Source organism: Meriones unguiculatus, chromosome 20 (genome assembly GCF_030254825.1).
Source record: "Meriones unguiculatus strain TT.TT164.6M chromosome 20, Bangor_MerUng_6.1, whole genome shotgun sequence".
In the NCBI taxonomy this organism is placed as follows: Eukaryota; Metazoa; Chordata; class Mammalia; order Rodentia; family Muridae; genus Meriones; species Meriones unguiculatus.
Window position 1 is genome coordinate 71080967 of NC_083367.1, and position 18070 is coordinate 71099036.

General features: G+C 45.5%; 1 protein-coding gene, 1 non-coding gene and 1 pseudogene across 4 annotated transcripts in view; 1 reads left to right on the plus strand and 2 right to left on the minus strand.

Moving 5' to 3' along the window:
- Window positions 1-18070, minus strand: part of Ust (uronyl 2-sulfotransferase) — a 336745-nt gene that overhangs the window by 177686 nt on the left and 140989 nt on the right. The window lies entirely within an intron of this gene.
- Window positions 3160-3266, minus strand: LOC132649631 (U6 spliceosomal RNA). The gene has a single exon (XR_009588115.1). It is a non-coding gene; the product is annotated as a U6 spliceosomal RNA (small nuclear RNA).
- LOC110554211 (signal peptidase complex subunit 2-like) lies at window positions 8159-17145 on the plus strand (annotated as a pseudogene).

Sequence of the window (18070 nt, forward strand, 5' to 3'; positions counted from 1 at the left end):
GTACTTTCATCTTAGGGGTAACCAACAATTGGAACTGAGGCCTGATCAATGGGAAGAAATGCACGCGTACCTGCCTAGCTACTGGAAAGGTTATAGACATAAGAAAACCTAACATTGCCACTTTTGTAAACTAATATACTTTCTAGAGGTACTCTGAATACTTACTCTTACACCCACAGAGAAGTGAAGCTCTCACCCCTCATCAAAGAAGTTTTTTTTTTTTAATACAACAGATGGAAATGACTATAAAGACCCACAACTACTCAAAATTCAGAAAATACATGACATTGCGGTGCCTAACCTGAATTGATACTTGCAAATCAACTCATACAGCTAAGGCTTGGGGAATACTGCTAAAGAGTATGTGGAAAGATTACAAGAACCACAGCAGCCAGGCATGGTGGTACAGGCCTTTAATTCCAGCATGAGCTCAAGGCCAGCCTAGTCTACAAATTGAGTCCAGGACAGCCAGGCCTCTTTTACACAGAGAAGCCCTGTCTTCAAAACCAAAGAATCAGAGGACCAGACCAGGGTGCCTGCTGCAAGAAAATGTGCTCTATACACAATGAGGAAATTGCACTCATGAAGTTTCAGCAGTATGGTGGCTTGAACTACACATTCATGAAGTCAACAGCAGTTGACATGCCAACAGGGATGAGGGGAAATTTCACAAGGTGTGATGCCGAGATAAAGAGCTATAGGTGGGCAGTGGCTTTTTATTAAATTTTTATTGATTACACTTTATTCACTTTGTATCCCCCCATAAACCCTTCCCTCCTCCCCTCCCAATCACACCTTTCCTCCCCCTTCTCCACGCATGCCCCTCCCTAGTCCACTGATAGGGTAGGTCTTCTACTCCTTCTGATCCTAGTCTATCAGATCTCATCAGGAGTGGTTGCATTGTCTTCCTCTGTGGCCTGGCAAGGCTGTTCCCCACTCAGGGGGAGGTGATCAAAGAGCAGGCCAATCAGTTCAGGTCAGAGGCAGTCCCTGTTCCGATTACTATGGAACCCACTTGGACACTGAACTGCCATGGGCTACATCTGTGCAGGGGTTCTAGGTTATCTCCATGCATGGTACTTGGTTGGAGTATGAGTCTCTGGAAAGACCCCTGCTCAGATTTTTTGGTTCTGTTGCTCTCCTTGTGAAGCTCCTGTCCTCTCCAGATCTTACTATTTCCCACTTCTTTCATAAGATTCCCTGCACTCTGCCCAACAGTTGACCATAAGTCTCAGCGTCTGCTTTGATAGTCTGCAGGGCAGAGCCTTTCAGAGGCCCTCTGTGGCAGGCTCCTCCTAACTTGTTTCTTGTTTTCTTCTTCTTCTGATGTCCATTCTCTTTGCCTTTCAGGATGGGTTTAAGCATTTTAGTCAGGGTCTTCCCTCTTGATTAGTTTCTTTAGATGTACAGATTTTAGTAGGTTTATCCTATATTATATGTCTATATGAGTGAGTATATACCGTGTGTGTCTTTCTGCTTCTGGGATAGCTCACTCAGGATGATCCTTTCCAGTTCCCACCATTTACCTGCAAATTTCATGATTCCCTTGTTTTTTATTGTTGAGTAATATTCCATTGTGTAGATGTACCACAATTTCTGTATCCATTCTTCAGTTGAGGGGCATCTGGGTTGTTTCCAGCTTCTGGCTATTACAAATAAAGCTGCTACAAAGATGGTTGAGCAAATGTCCTTACTGTGTACTTGAGCCTCTATTGAATATATGCCTAGGAGTGGTATGGCTGGATCTTGAGGATGCGCTTTTCTAGTTGTCTGAGAAAGCACCAGATTGATTTCCAAAGTGATTGTACAAGTTTACATTCCCACCAGCAGTGGAGGAGGGTTCCCCTTTCTCCACAACCTCTCCAGCATGTGTTGTCACTTGAGTTTTTCATCTTGGCCATTCTGATGAGTGTAAGGTGAAATCTCAGGGTCGTTTGATTTGCATTTCTCTGATGACTAATAACCTTGAGCATTTCTTTAAGTGTTTCTCTGCCATTCTACAATCCTCTACAGAGAGTTCTCTGTTTAGCTCTGTTCCCCATTTTTTAATTGGATTACTTGATTTGCTGCTTTTCAACTTCTTTAGTTCTTTGTATATACTGGATATTAGCCCTCTGTCAGATAATGGTTGGTAAAGATCCTTTCCCAATCTGTAGGCAGTCGTTTTGTTTTGATGACAGTGTCCTTTTCTTTACAGAAGCTTTTCAGTTTCATGAGGTCCCATTTATTGATTGTTGATCTTAGAGCCTGTGCCATTGATGTTCTGTTCAGGAAGTTGTCTCCTGTACTAATGAGTTCAAGGCTCTTCCCCACTTTTTCTTCTAACCGATTTAATGTGTCTGGTTTTATGTTGAGGTCTTTGATCCACTTGGACTTTAGTTTTGTGAAGGATGATAAGTATGGATCTATTTGCATTTTTCTACATGTAGATATCCAGTTAGACCAGCACCATATGCTGAAGATGCTATCTTTCTTCCATTGTATGGTTTTGGCATCTTTGTCAAAAATCAGGTGTTCATAAGTGTGTGGGTTTATTTCTGGGTCCTCTGTTCGTTTCCATTGATCCACCATTCTGTTTCTATGCCAGTACCATGTAGTTTTTATTACTGTTGCTCTATAGTACAGCTTGAGATCAGGGATGGAGATACCTCCAGAACATCTTTTATTGTAGAGGATTGTTTTAGCAATTCTGGGTTTTTTGTTATTCCAGATGAAGTTAAGAATTTTTCTTTCAATGTCTGTAAAGAATTGTGTTGGTAATTTGACGGGAATTGCATTGAATCTGTAGATTGCTTTTGGTAAGATGGCCATTTTTATTATGTTAATCCTGCCAAGCCATGAGCATGGAAGATCTTTCCATCTTCTGATATCTTTTTCTAATTCTTTCTTCAGAGACTTGAAATTTTTTTCATACAAGTCTTTGACTTCCTTGGTTAGGGTCACACCAAGGTATTTTTTGTCTTTTGTGACTATTGTGAAGTGTGTTGTTTCCCTAATTGCTTTCTCAGCCCTTTTGTCTTTTGTATACACGAAGGCTACTGATTTTTTTGAGTTAATTTTTATCCAGCCACTTTGCTGAAGGTGTTTATCAGCTGTAGGAGTTCCCTGGTAGAATTTTTGGGGTCACTCAGGTATACTATCATATCATCTACAAATAGTAAAAATAGGGAACGCTTCACAAATTTGGGTGTTACCCTTGTGCAGAGGCCATGCTAATCTTCTCTGTATCATTCCAATTTTAGTATATGTGCTGCTGAAGTGAGTACGGGTGGTAGCTTTAGAGAGAGGGAGACTCCCACAAAGACTGTCTAATTCCAAGGGGTTATCCCTGGATATATTATACAGGCAATGCTAAATTGTCTGTGTGTGTGTTGTGCAGCAATGATAATTAAAGAAGAGGTCATAAATTTGGGAGGGAGCAGAAACAACAAAGGAGATGCTGTGAGGGAGGGGCATGAATGATACAGGTGCAGTGTTTGTGTATGACGGTCTCAAAAATTTTAATCACAACTAGATTTTGCCATGATTTGCTATGAGGTAAATTCAAAATAGAAATGTGTGTTCAAAACAAAATACCCTCAAAAGTCTCAGTAATTTATGCTGATAACTTTGGTTCCAGTTCCCAGGTGTGCACACCACTATTTTCATTCTTATTTGGGTTGTCATGTTATATACCTTCCTTAATCTCTTAACTAGTTATTTCCATTTAATCAGCTCTCTTATTTAAGATCACTACTAAAGCCTCCTAAAATTTGGGACTAAGACTGGCTTCTGCCCATCAATGAGCATGTGCCATGTCTTTTGTCATAGCATGTACATAACATATATGTACATAAATACACATATATAATATACATATGTATATAATACACACGCACACACACAGTACCCCCCTCTTCTCATCACCAATACACTCCTGCCCTTGGGATGCCTTTCCTCCATTCTTAAAGAGGAAACACAGAGGATCCATTTAAGAATCCCATTTCCCCTCAGCATGACCTTGGACACAAAGTTCCCCCTAGCCACAAGTCTGAAATGGCATCCTTGTGTTCTCCTAATTACTCATTCATAACCTGTCCTCCCGCAGACACTGTGCCAAATCTCAGCCTACCCTTCCCCCTTCCCCGCTCACGCTTAGTGCAGTTTGATGTCTAATGCTATCTGCAGAAAGATAAACATAGCTAATAAGTCCATTTGGATCTCCCTGAGATGCAGAGTGGATAATTAATAATGTGTCTGTCTGTTAATAAACAGTTGGGATGAAAACATTAAGTATGTTTATCATCATGAAGTATGTTCCTTTGGTTGTCTTGTAAAACTATGAGTTTCTATCTCATTTGCAATGTTAAATAAGAGGTATAGTGAAGAAACAAGTTCCCTAAACGCCCGAAGGCCATGAAATGTTGGTGTCCTCCGTGGTTTTGTTACTCTAAGTGGCTCAGTGAATCTGAAACAGTGATTTTGAACGAGTCCTTTGGTCCAAAGTTTCCTCAAGTGCACACAGCAGCACTGACCCTGAGGATCCTATAGGTCCTTCCTGTTTACACCCCATGTTGTGATGCAAGGGCTACAAGGTGTTGACAAATATCCAGGGGTTTGTCTGTGTGATGTCTTACACTTCTAAATGTCCACTGCATTCTGATCCATCCACTGTCTTCACCTCTGCCATTTGCAGCATCATCACTTTACCACAATCATCAAATAGAGAAGCCATTTTCACAAGAAGACAGAGGTATTTTGGGGAGAGGTGATGATAAAGCGTTCCCATTGGAGCTTTGTCATGCCCTTCCTTGTTTGATGGAGAATTCATGCCTCAGATGCTATTAAATGAATGCCATCAATGCTATGGGTGAGAAGATGGATACCTGTAAAGTTCAAATTAATGAACATGTGGAAAATCTGCCTGTTTAAAAAGGAACATTCATTTTGAATTCTGAATCACTCTTTTTTTTCCCCCTTAGCCAGCACACAAATCACAGACAAAAAGGAGTCCATTAAAAAATGGCATCTAATTACCAAACTGTTACAATTACAAAAATTCAGAGAGCTCAGTCAAGAGTGTGCCCACGGTGTGCTGAGGCCAACAAAGGCCTCACACCACCTGGAGTTGGTGCAAGGATCAGGGAAGCCTCTAAAACAGGCGACACAAATCCTTCTGGGATTAGCATTTCTGGGGACTTGGCCTTGCGTTTTTGCATGGATGTGAGGGCTCTGCTATTCCTGTGCTTGGCCACTTCTCCCCCACCCTTCCTCACTCAGCTCTTCAAACCTTCATCGTGGTTTTGTACATGGGGAAACCCAGAAAAGTTGGGCGTCTGTGTGCAAGCTCATCTTCCTGTGTGCCTGCACATGTGGTGGATATAATGATGACCTCAAAGTGGGTGCAGTGAATCTGGATTCTGGCCACCTTTGCTACTTTTCTGTATGTGTGCATTCAATCACACAAAGTTCTCAATAGACAAAACTGGGAATGAGAGCTACAGTTTTCTAACTGATGATTGAGGGCGACTCAGGGTTCCCATTTGGAGTTGCGCCATTTTGGGTATTGATTCTCTATACTAACTTTTGGATCAGAATATGTGACTATGAAAATGCATTTGCTCAGATGATCTTAATACTTAGACACACACAGATGCACTGGCTCTATTGAGATCTCTAACACATCTCTTAATGACATGCATCTCCAAATTAAATGACATAATGAGAGGCCTTTGTTTATGCGGACTCCTGAAATTTAAGTCTATGCCTCAAGCTTTGTTTCTTTACCCTGGTCTTCCATCTAGTTACAGATTTATCCTCTGAACCCAATTTAAAAAGTCCTTTACTATAATGAAATAGAGAAGCATCACTTATTGATTAGTTCCATAATTTATATCAGGCATTGTTGGCAAAGGACAACCACTCGGTTCCGATTTGTCTCCTGTGGAGGCCGGGGAGAAACAGTCAGTCACTCTCTCACAGGAGAAGAGTTCCCTCGGTGTTAAGAGCACGAAGTGGAGGCGCAGCCCACTTACGCATGGTCACCACCCTCTTTCCAAAGCACTTTGTAAAGATAGTAAAAGCCCACATTGCTTGTTGTGAACCACACCATCGTTTCCCGTGAAAACATCTCAATCACATTCTAGTTTCTTGAGTGTGAGTTTGCAGCAAGAAACTTATTCTTGGCCTCAGCTGATCATTGCTTAAATTCCTTAGCTAACCTTAACATTTTTATAACATAACCCACACTTTAAAATTGTGTGGCGAAATGGCAGAGGAATGGCTTCTAACCAACCATGCCTCCTCCTGTCACACACAGTACCACCTCCTTCTCTGTGGACCTGGAGCCTAACCATATGGCTTCACTGATGAGGTATTAGTTAAGTACCCCATGAATAGAGACTTAAAAAAGAGCCTGCAGGCTAGGGCTTGATTTCTCATGCTTTTGGAGCCCACTGCCAGGTGACACTGGGCTAGCCTCCAGAAAAGACAACACGAAAAAACTGAGAATTCTGTGATCAAATTCAGTCAATAGGTATTGAGCTCTTGCTAAATACCAGTCAACCAAATTGTAATTATTTCATATCTGCCTACAACTGGTCTCCAGTTCCTATGGCTTCAGTAGGCACATCTGCTTCCTTCCTCTTGTTATTTTTACTACTCAGCTCAATAGCTACCACATAATAAATCACTGAATGAATGTACATGGTTACAAGAAGTCTTTTGCCCTGTACAAAATCATAATTTAACCAAAGACAAAAACACTCATACTCACAATGCCTTCTTTGAAACCATGTGATCTAGAGATGTGAACATAACAACAGGAGCAGGAGCGGTGAACTTGGCCTTGGGAACTCAGGGGAGGTTCCCAGGAGCACAGCATATGAATGGGCCTTGTCGTCACAGTAGGGACTTCCCTAGAAATTGCTTTTGCTAAGAGCACTGGTCCTTCCTCTGCGCATGTGCTGGGCGCTCCTTCACATGCTCTGCTTCTTTTTTGCTACTTTAATAAACTCCAGGTTGGCTCCCTTCTGAACTGTGTATAGAGACATGTTCATTGCGTAAGGGGTATTCATCTTAACAACGGGCGACACTAGGTTAATTAATGAAATTTCCCTAGTCACCTCTAAACACCAGGATGAGGGCAATTTAGATACTTCCAAGATTTTCAGGGCCATCATGATGAACTGATTGCTAACTGTCAGCCTTTGCAACATCCTGCTCCAGGCCACTGGGGCCGCGTCTTAACTGGGGCCTCGTCTTAACAGTCTCCAATGATCATCCCAAATCTGAAAGTAGAGCTGGTACTCATCTGGCTCCACTTTGCTTCCCTGGCCTCCTCTCTGCCTGAGACCACTCCCGGCCCCAGATTATCTCATGTTCCAGGAACAGGAAGACTTTTGTCCCTGGCAGGATTCATGTAACAAGACAGCAGGCAATAATCTGCCAGACCCTGCCCCACCACTCCTTGGCCACACTTACTTTGGCTCCCCTACTCTGCACTCTTTCCATCCCTACATAATCACGGAGAGGCTGCAGACATCTAAACACTGAACTCAGGTCATCAGTTCCATCCGAAAAAAATCCTTTCCCATCTCGTATCACTTTCCCCGCTCAGGTCAGGCCTTCGGCCAGGGCTCAGGTAACAGTATCTGTAAAAACGTCAGTCAAGTGGAAGTCACCTCTGTTTGCTCAGAATGCCTACCCACGGCCTGCTGGCTTACGTTTAGGAGCTTTTGACTCAAGGCACCTGCAACAGCTCGGAACAACTTGGAGAGAGAATCTGTTGGACACTATGGAAGCATGACCTGTCACTACAAGCTGATGGTTTTTTAGCTGAGGCCAGATATAGGAGGGGGGGTTCCAGCCGGAAGGGACATGAACTCTGCAATAAGGAAAGGCAGCAATTTGCCCTGGACTCTGAGGAAAATGGACACGTGAAACTGAGGTGAGATAACCAGCCACGTGGCACACATAAGATAGACAAATGGGTGAGTTATGAAGCTAGCTGGAAGACAAGCCAAGGCTTATAGCCCAGGCTTTATTTATAGTATAAGGTCTCAGAGCCATTATTTGGGGAGCTGGGGTCCAGGAGGAAACCCCCGAGATTGCAGTGATAGGCTTACAGGTGGCTATGGAATCCCCATGACAGCCTGACAACTCACCCTCATCTACCGACATGAGGGTACCTGTGCTTATTACAGGTAACCAAGACTCCAACAATACACAAAACACACTCTACCACAAATAAATGAGCAAAAATTAAATACATTGCCTTATAGTATGGGATTCAGTCTTTATTTTTGTTCTAAATGGCTCTGCCACTCTATCCTATGATCAGTACTGCCCAGGTCAGCTTTTCCTGGGCTCCCCGATAGCTGCAATTTCAGCCCTCAATTGAGGAATGGCAAAGTTAGGCATAAGTAAAATTGTCTTTTCTGGTGTTTCCCTTAACATCTAAAAATCTTACCAGAAGGCCCCGAGAACAATTTTGATTAGATATCGTTGATCCAGGCTACCTGCATACATCTTAACAACCATTAACGAAGGAAATGAGATTGTGAGGAAGGGCTTACTCATCTCCCAGCTGAAGGTGGGAGTTCTTTCCCTTAGGACAAAACTTGAAGAAAGTCAAGTTTCCAGTAAGGAGGAAGAGACAATGAGAGGATGAATTAAGGACAAATAAACAAAGGCAGCGATAACCTGAACTTAAAGGGAGCCTTTTCTTGGTTCTTCAAACAGCCATTCATGGAAACCCCATTCCTTTTCTATAGAGAAGAGACGAAGGCGGAGTCACTGGGAGGCGAGGAAACCCCTAAGGGGTCCATTTGCCCGCTGTGTGCACACCCACGCCGTCACCTGCCCACACCGTCACCTGCCCTCGCTGTGTGCACACCCACACCGTCACCTGCCCTCGCTGTGTGCACACCCACACCGTCACCTGCCCTCGCTGTGTGCACACCCACACCGTCACCTGCCCTCGCTGTGTGCACACCCACACCGTCACCTGCCCTTGCTGTGTGCTGTGTGCACACCCACGCCATCACCTGCCCTCGCTGTGTGCACACCCACACCGTCACCTGCCCTCGCTGTGTGCACACCCACACCGTCACCTGCCCTCGCTGTCACCTGCCCTCGCTGTGTGCACACCTACGCTGTCACCTGCCCTAGCACAGGTGTCCTGGCAGCTGGAGAAGGGCCAGAATGGCACACACTCCATACATCTCCTCTTTCCATAAAAACACCACCTCCACATGATGAAATGAGATGGAGACCTAGCAATGAGGCAAACTTGAATTGCAAGGTTAGTGTCCAATGAGAATCCAGAATTCGTGAGATATTCTTAGCCAGAGATGGTAATAAGAGATTTAAATTGCTCTCCAATAGAAAAACGTCACACTGCCTACATGTTGGGGGCTTTTAACAACTGCATCTTTTTTCCTTTTTATGCAAATGGATTCACTTTAAGCAGATGTGCCTGGGATGCAGGCCTGATCCACAGATGGAAATCTGATCAGCTGGGTCCTTGCCCAGTCTCTGGATGTGGCTCTTCACTCATGCCCTCTTTGTGCTTGGTGCAGAGTAAACATTTTTCCCCCCAAATTTCCAAGCCAAGGAAGGGTCTCTCCCTATAGCAAGGTGTGTTCAGGCTAGCAGTGTGTTAAATAAAACAAATCACTATTTGAAAAAGTGTATTTACATAAGACACTCAAGTATTTGCCATCACTGCTCCCCTTAGGAACTTCTCATAGGTGAAAAGGACAACAATATCAGAGCAGTAGCTATGCCGAGTCAAGAGAACGCACTCCATTGGGTAGATATACAATTTCTGTTGCCCCGTTATTAGTGAGGAATTGGAGCTGACTAAACAAGAGACCTTTGTCAGAAAAGTTCACATCAGGATGGACAAATAAGAGACAGTTAAGATGAGGGGAGGGGCTACAGTTTTAAGAGGCAATCACAGGTGTCACAGGTGGGCATTCAGTTTTGCTGTGGCCTTTAGCCTGAGGCAAATGCCTTCCTTTTCATTTGCATTTTTAATATTTATTCATTATTCAAAATGGCTATTAGCTTAAAATTCTAGAGCTGTGAACAAAACATCACCAGCAAAGTTCCCATGAGGTGTGGCTTTCCCAAGCCCATCATAGGATGATTCAGGGTTGGTTCCTAAAATGCCTACAGTTGGAAGTCAGTGGTAACTGTATAAAGAATAAGCCTTTGTTACAAATATATAGCGTGGTGATTTGAATGAGAATGGCCCCCATAGGCTAATCTATTTGAATACCTAGATCTCTGGTTGGTGGAATAGTTTGAGAAGGATTAGGAGGTGTGGCCTTGTTGAAGGAAGTGTATCACTAGGGGACAGCTCCGAAGTCCCAAAAGCTTATGCCATTCTTAGTCTCTCTGTTTGTCTGTCATTGTCTCTTCTGTCTCTCTCTGTCTCTGTAACCTCTCTGTCTCTCTCTCTCCTCTGTATTGTGGTTATTGTCTCAAGATACGAGCTCTCAGCTACTGCTCCAGGACTGTCATGCCTGCCTGCCTGTCTGCTGCCATGCGCCATGCCACAGTCACAGACACTAACCTCCTGGAACTCTAAGCCCCTAATAAGCTCATGTGTAGCTTGACTTGGTCACGGCCTCTCTTCTCAGCCACAGAAAAGTAACTAAGAGTACACCTCCTGGGCGATCAGCCAACCCAACTGGTACAGCAATGGGTCAATGCAGTTACCGTACAAGCTCCCTTCTGAGGAGGAGCAAGGTCTACTCAAGATGAAACAAGACCCTCAACATGCTCACACAGAAAGCTGGAGAATCCTTCCGACTCCACGCCCCCCTCCCCCAGTTTTAATACAAGAGCACGGGGTATAAAAGCTCCCTAAACTTGCACCTGGGGTCAGTAAACAAGTTCAACCCCCTCTGTGAACTGTTCCCAAGCTAAATTATGTTCTTTCTCCAACCTGAGGCATGACCTTACCCAGGGGATCGTGGACATCCAAGGGTAAACATGGTTTGAGGAATTTATAATCCTTTGAAGTTTCAGAAGAATAACGTTAAGTGAGAGTTAGCACCAGCAGCAACTGCTTAGAATGTGGCTGGGACACCGCTCCACCCACTCCGCCAGCTGTTGGCTTGGGAACAAAAGCCTACTACATGCTCAAATGATTTCTTTTCCTCTTACTTCTTTTTTGATAGAAAATTTAGGCATCATTATTAATTGTAAATCCTTTATTTGCATTGTCTTGAAAAAAAATAAACCAATCTCTCTCCAAGAGCTCACAACAAGAAATTTTAAAAATTTCATGTCATCAATAATTCACACAGCTAATTCCACCAACCTTAGGCCAAAGCTCAAGGGTGGAAGCAAAGCATCCATTTCTGCTTGAGAAATCCAATATAAACCTGAATATTTGAAAAATACGGAGAGAATTTCTTTGAATGTGCCCTAAGGCAACAGATCAAGCAAGCAGAATCGTGGCCACTTCTCTTACTAAAGCTCAAAAACCGAATCCTGACCGCCTCTCACTGCAGTCCTGAGTGGGAGTCCTGCGGTGTATGGCTGAAAGCGTGGTCACGGCACTCTCCTGCAGGAGCAGCCAAGGGCTCCTGTTTGAGGCTCCAGAAAGAAGCTGAGCTACGCCGAGGAGGAGCACGGGAGATGGCGCAGTGGGCAAGGTGCTTGCTGCACTAACACGGGGACCCGAGTTGGCATCCCCGAGACCGCATAAGAAGCTGGGCTCCACGGCCGATGCCTACAGTCCAGTGCTGAGAGACAGGAATCGGGGGCAGGCTCTGCCCTGGCCAGTCAGTCCAGCTCTAAGCTCAATGAGAGGAATTATCTCAGAATATAAAGTGGAGAGTCATACAGGAAGACACCCGATTTCAACTTTGGCCTACTACACATGAATGCATGGCTGCACCCATATGTAGGTGTGTATACACACACACACACACACACACACACACACACACACACACACAGAGTATTCACACTGGAAGTTCAGCCCACATGTCAGGGCTCAGGGATAGTGCACTATGTCTGTCTATCCTCACAGACAGTGCTCAAGGCAGTGGGAAGCATGAGAAGGCACCACTCATCCCGCAAAGGACTTAGGCAATGCTGCCCTTTGCAGGCCTTCCCACCTCCGCCCCCCTTCGCCTCTGAGCGCTACTAACTTCCTATGGAGAGCCAGCACGTTTACTGGTAGGGAAGGCCCAGGGAGTTGTGTGTGCAAAGGCCGTGGTGGAGACAGCGTGAGGTGAGAAAGAGCTGTGTACGGGATCAGGCCCTGCGGTGGGGCTGGGCAGGGTGGGGACAGGGACAAGTGGTCCCACGGCCAGAGTTGGTAAAGTACCTACTAGGAAGTATGTTGAACCTTCGAACCCACAAACACTACGTCACAATTCTTTCATGGTTTCTTTTTCCTCTTAAAAAGTATGAAATAAAACGGAGCTGAGGAGATGGCTCGGCAGTTAAGACGGCTTGCTGTCCTTCCAGAGGACCCTTGTTTAGCTCGCCGAACCCAGCGGCAGCTCACAGCCTCCTGTAATCTCAGCTCCGGAGGATCCGATGTCCTCTTCTGCCCTCTGTGGGTACTCACACGCACATGCACGTATTCACACATACACAAGTTTTTAAAGATTACAATTATTAAAAATGCAAAACCAAAATCTTAAATCGTGGGAATTGCAGCATCCAGCCGATTTCGCCCGCAGACGACTGTAACCCACTGACCCGTCTCCTGAGAGAAAGACGATGCGAACAAAGCACTGAAGGACAAGACCCAACATTACTTTCTTTCACAAATGAGTTAAGTTGTCATGATAGAGCAGTTGCTTTGCAGTGTGCACTTTACTCCGTCTCTAAAACACCAGGGGGAGGGGCAGGGTAGAAGGCTCTGTGGGTGAGAGTATCGCTGCACAGCAAGACCCGAGTTCTAATCCCAGCGCCCTGCTCAGAGCCGGCAGGGCTCTCTGCACCTGAAACCTTAACGCTAGAAGTCGAGAGGGAGACGAGAGGATGGGCCGAGCTTGCTGGCCTCCTGTCCAGCTCCGGGTTCAGCGAGAAGTCCCAAATCAGAGTAACAAGGCAGACAACGGAGGGCAAAGCCGTGCTTCCCCTCTGGAATGTGCGCATGCACACACGCCACACGGATAAAATAACAGGAGGATTTCACTGTCACCAACAACACCGGAGTTAGTTACCAGCTGAGACTAGAGGCAGCTCACTGGCCGTACAGAGGCCAAGTTCAGATCAAGCTGCACAGGTCGTGCCCTGGACAAAGGCATAGGAAGGGTGTGAGGGATGAGATCCCAGACTACACCCTAATGACCAATCCCTAATCAGGAGTGAACAGCTTCAGTCAGCCCACTCCTGGGCAAACCCCCCTCCCCCACGGGAGAGTCAGTGTTGGCTGGAAACAGAAGTTAACCTGTGTCTAGCTTATTCAAAGACCTTTAAAGCCGTAACTAAGACTCATGAGACAAGGGCACGAGGGTTTTGCTGAGACTCCTAAAACACAGAGCAGTAGAAACACTAACTCAGACGCTGTCTGAGAGGGTTCTCTGGAATACAATGCCATCTATAGACACCAGATGACTGACCCAGGACATGCAGGCGTACAGTAAGTGTTGGCAAGAATGCAAAGGCACAGGAACCTCATAGATAGCCAAAAGGGGAAACCACTCAGATGCCTACCGAATGAGAAACAGGTACCCAGGAGGCAGCACACCAGCCAACAGAATCCCGTTTTTCTGTCTGAGGCACTTGCTATGTGGTGGGTCACCTTGACAGCATTATGCTTGGTCCCAGAAAACATCCGGGAAGGCCACACACTGTCTGGTTCTGTGCATGTGAAAAGTCTAACACACAAACCACACGAGAGAAACCCAGCAGGCCGAGTTGGGCATACCGGCACACAGCGTTAATCCTGGTACTTGAGAGGCAGAGGCAGACAGATCTTTTTAAGTCTGAGGCCAGCCTGGACCACATAGTGAGTTCCGAGATCGCCAGAGCTACCCGGAGAGACCCTGTCTCAAAACAAAAATAAAACAAGAACAAGAAAAGGAAAAAATGAAGAAATACTACCTAAGCAAATAATAAATAAATAAAAATTCAGCAGGCGGTCTCAAAGAGCTGGGGTTAGTGTCAGCGGGAGAGGTGAGGAGGGACTGTCAATGTTCAGAGCTGCTGTTTAGTGGACTGCGACAGGATCACATCTCTGTGACTATCCAGAATAATGCTCGTCTGTATACCATAAAAGTAATACTTTCCTTAAAAAAGAAAAGAAGAGACAGCGGTCGCGGTGAACACCTTGATCCCAGCACGCCAGAGGCTGAATCCGGTGAATAGGTGTTCAGCGCCAGCCTGCAGAGTGAGTTCTAGGATAGCCAGAGTTACACAGAGAAACCTTGTCTGGAAAAACCACAAGAAAAAATAGTGATAATTTCCTGATACGCATAAACTTTAAAAACCAGCCACCGGGTGCACCGAGTACACTTTAGCTCTTCCTGCCATAGGGCTTTCCAGATGAACCCCTTCCTCCTGTTCCCCTTCACAGTCTGCTGACTGAGGCTGTTCCTCATGGCGGGTGTCTGCAGCAGGTCCTTGGCACAGGTGTTTGTGTCCCAAAGGCATACCAAGATGGTGCAACGCATAAGCCTCACCCAACACCTTGTTCCGAGCAACATGCTGGGCCCTGAGGGACCAGGAGAGGAAGAAGTCTGCAGTCTTGGAGTGGCGGCCTAGACCATCCTGCCTTCCCGCCCCAAACAAAAATACTGGAAATGACCAACACACAAAACCACTTAGAAAGAAGAAAAGCAGCTCTGATCTGCGCAGGACGCAAAGGACTGCATCCTCTCCGGCTCTTCAACTTCTCCGTCCATGTGCTAGACTTACGGTCAGTACAGAGCAGACAGTGCATCATCCTCAGTGGTCCCATCCATAAGAATTTAGTCATCCCCATATAGTGCAGGCTCCCTCACAGGGGAAGATCTGTCTTCACGGATCCTTCTCCGATTAGAAAAAAGTGATTCTCAGAGCAGAGGCTCCTCGCTCTGCCTGCCTGGCTTCACTTGCATTGGCTACCAGTGATGTTACTTAATCATTCCTTGTTAGAAATAATTAATAGACTTGTCTTGTGTACTATTAAAAAAACGCCTCAGAGACTTCTGCAAGTCACTCCACCTAATTAACTCTGTGGCCATCTATTTTCCATGCCAGAAAAGCCTAGGGAGGAGAGCTCACCAAGCAAGGAGAGTCGATGGCTAGCTGGGGCTTACTCTGGTGTGTTCATTTGCCACATCTAATAGAGAGCCAGCTGAAGGATAAATGGTGATTTAGTAAAAATAATCCAGACTTGGTTCCTATTGCTTTTTTTTTTTTTTAATTTAATAACACTTAGCTTTCTTGCAAAAGAGCAGAACAGCGAACAAAATCATGAGTTGTTTTTAAAAGGCACAGAAGTCTCACCATGGGTGTGTGTAAAGGTGTGTAGCGTGGTGACGCCTAGCCCCGCTAGAGCCCCCCAGTTAGTGAAATCTCTCACAACGAGACTCATTGGGCCCATGCTTCCTCTGCTATAGTCCGATATCAAGCATGGAACACTAAAAATTAAACACAATCCAAACCATTCAGGGTGCGATGGTCTAAATAAGCAAGAGCAGGGACCCCAGAGGGACAGCGACAAACCAGGGAAGGGGAAGAGGCTGCTGGGGCTCTTCTGGAAAGGGGGTAAGACTTGAGCTGGGCTCAGTGCCTGGCACATGGCAGACCTGAGCCATGCTTGCTCCTCTCGCCAACTGCCGCCACCCTCAGTTTGTGCATAAGGAAACCTTGGGAAAGTGTGTAACATTGAAGAGGCCGGGCTTACAAGCAAAGGCCTCCCCGAGTCTTTGGTAACCTACTGTAACGAACAGCAGCCTCACTTGGTTAGGTGGAGGTGGGAGAAAACCTACCTAATGGAGAGCTGGGTCTCAGCCGTCACAAGCTAGCATCTGATCAGACCATGCCCAAGCAAGGCCAAGGTCCCCAGGCAGCTTTCTCGCTGCCCTTCCTGCCCTTCCTCCGTGTACAACGCATGGCCCATGCGGCATAGCCGGGCTCTCCGAGCTGCTTCCGCTTCTGAGTACCATACGACTCATGATCTTTTTCTTTTCTTTTTGGCTCCAATGAATTCTGCCAGTTGTGATTCGCAGCTCTTTCTTTTGACAACATTATGCTAATAAATACAGGTCTTTAAAACCTCCACCCTCCTGGCGCTACTTCATGCTAAGGGATTTTAACTTCATGGCTATAAATTACCTAGGAACACCCTAGTAAGAAAGCCTTTACTGAAACCAAAGTCATAAAGAATAAAATGTATTTTAAAGAATAAAGACAATAAATTATTCCTTCATAAAAAAGATAAAATGCACACACACACACACACACACACACACATCAAGGAAAATACTGTGCATAGTAACTACCATGAGAAAAAAAAACCTTTGAGGGAGGGAAACACGCTGGCGTCGCGAGGCAGGAGAGGGCAGTGCAGAGGCAGTGGTGAGGCTGGTGCTGACCCACTGTGGGACAGGCAGCAGCCGCAGCGGTTTGTTGGATAAGTGGAAGACTGGTGATAAGCCTGTAAGAACTGGCAAGTGGGATGGATCAGCTGTGAAAAACTTCGGACGATTCCTCCAGAGAGTTCTCCTGAAAAGTACAAGTCTGTGGAGAGCTCTGGCTCACTTGATGGTCACCTCACCATCTGCACCATCTCCTGCTTCTTTGCCACAGTGGCTTCGGTTTGGGATTACATGCACCCTTCCAGAGTCCAAGCCAGTTTTGGCTTTGTGCGTCATAGCCTGTTTTATGATGATGGGGATTCTGATCATTTATACCTCATATACAGAGAAGAGCATCTTTCTTCTGGCCCAGAGAACAGATCCTACAGGAATGGATCCTGATGATATCTGGCAACTGTCCTCCAGCCTCAAAAGGTTTGATGACAAATACACCCTGAGGTTGACCTTCATTAGTGAGAGGACAAAGCAGCAGCGAGAAGCCGAGTTCACCGAGTCTATTGCTAAGTTCTTTGACCACAGCGGGACAGTGGTCCTGGATGCATATGAACCTGAAATATCCAGGCTCCATGACAGTCTTGCCACAGAAAGAAAACTAAAATAGCCAATTCTAAAAGCGCTCTTTCTGCTGATCATACAAGTTACTGGTGGGTAGGGGAAGGAACAGAAAGCTTAAATTTGGTCAAGTGTGAAATGTTAAGAATGCCCCTGTATAGTCCACTCTGGATAAACAGAATTTCCTAGTGCAGATATCAAAGTTGTATCTTCTGACTGCTTGCTGTAGCCTCCGTGGTCTGCTGAGTGGCTTTGTGTTGTTTTCCTTGAGGAAACTTTTTGTAACAGCTCAGCGTCCTTTAGCCTCTGTACCTAACAGTACTATACAGTACAGCTCTGTGCCATGCAGTGCTTGAACGCTCAGTTCTTAGGAACTATTAACTTTGCTGGGTGTGGTAGTGCTCGCCTACAATCCCAGCCCTTGGAAGGCCGAGGAAGGCAGATTGTGAGGGCATCCTGGTCTGTGGAGCCAGGCCCTGCCTTGGGGAGTGGGTATAGCCGACTTGTTGCTGACTCTGCTTCAATCCTGGTTCAGCAAAGATTTCCTTAAATCCAGGATAGAACTTCTTATATACGATGGCTTTCTTATACACATCATTTTTGTGGGTGTGTATATATATCTGACTTGGGGAGAATTATTTTTAAAAAATACAAAAAGCTTTTAATTTGTTTTCTATAGACCTGTCTGTTACATTTTGAGCTTTTAACCAGTTAAAGACGCCAGTGGCATTTAAAACATATTTTTTTAAAGACTTGGGTCTGGTCTCTTGCGGTGTCACCATGGCACCTGTAGATCCCTGTCCACAGAAACGTGTCCCAACACCTCCCGAGGGCGCATGGAACTGTAGGTGTAATAAGTCTATGTTTAGAGCACCTTTCCTGTGCATGCGTTCCTAGGACAAGGTTGGGGTGTAAACCAGGCACACTAGGATACAAACAGCAGTCAACAAAAGGAAAAGCAAGCATCGCAGTGG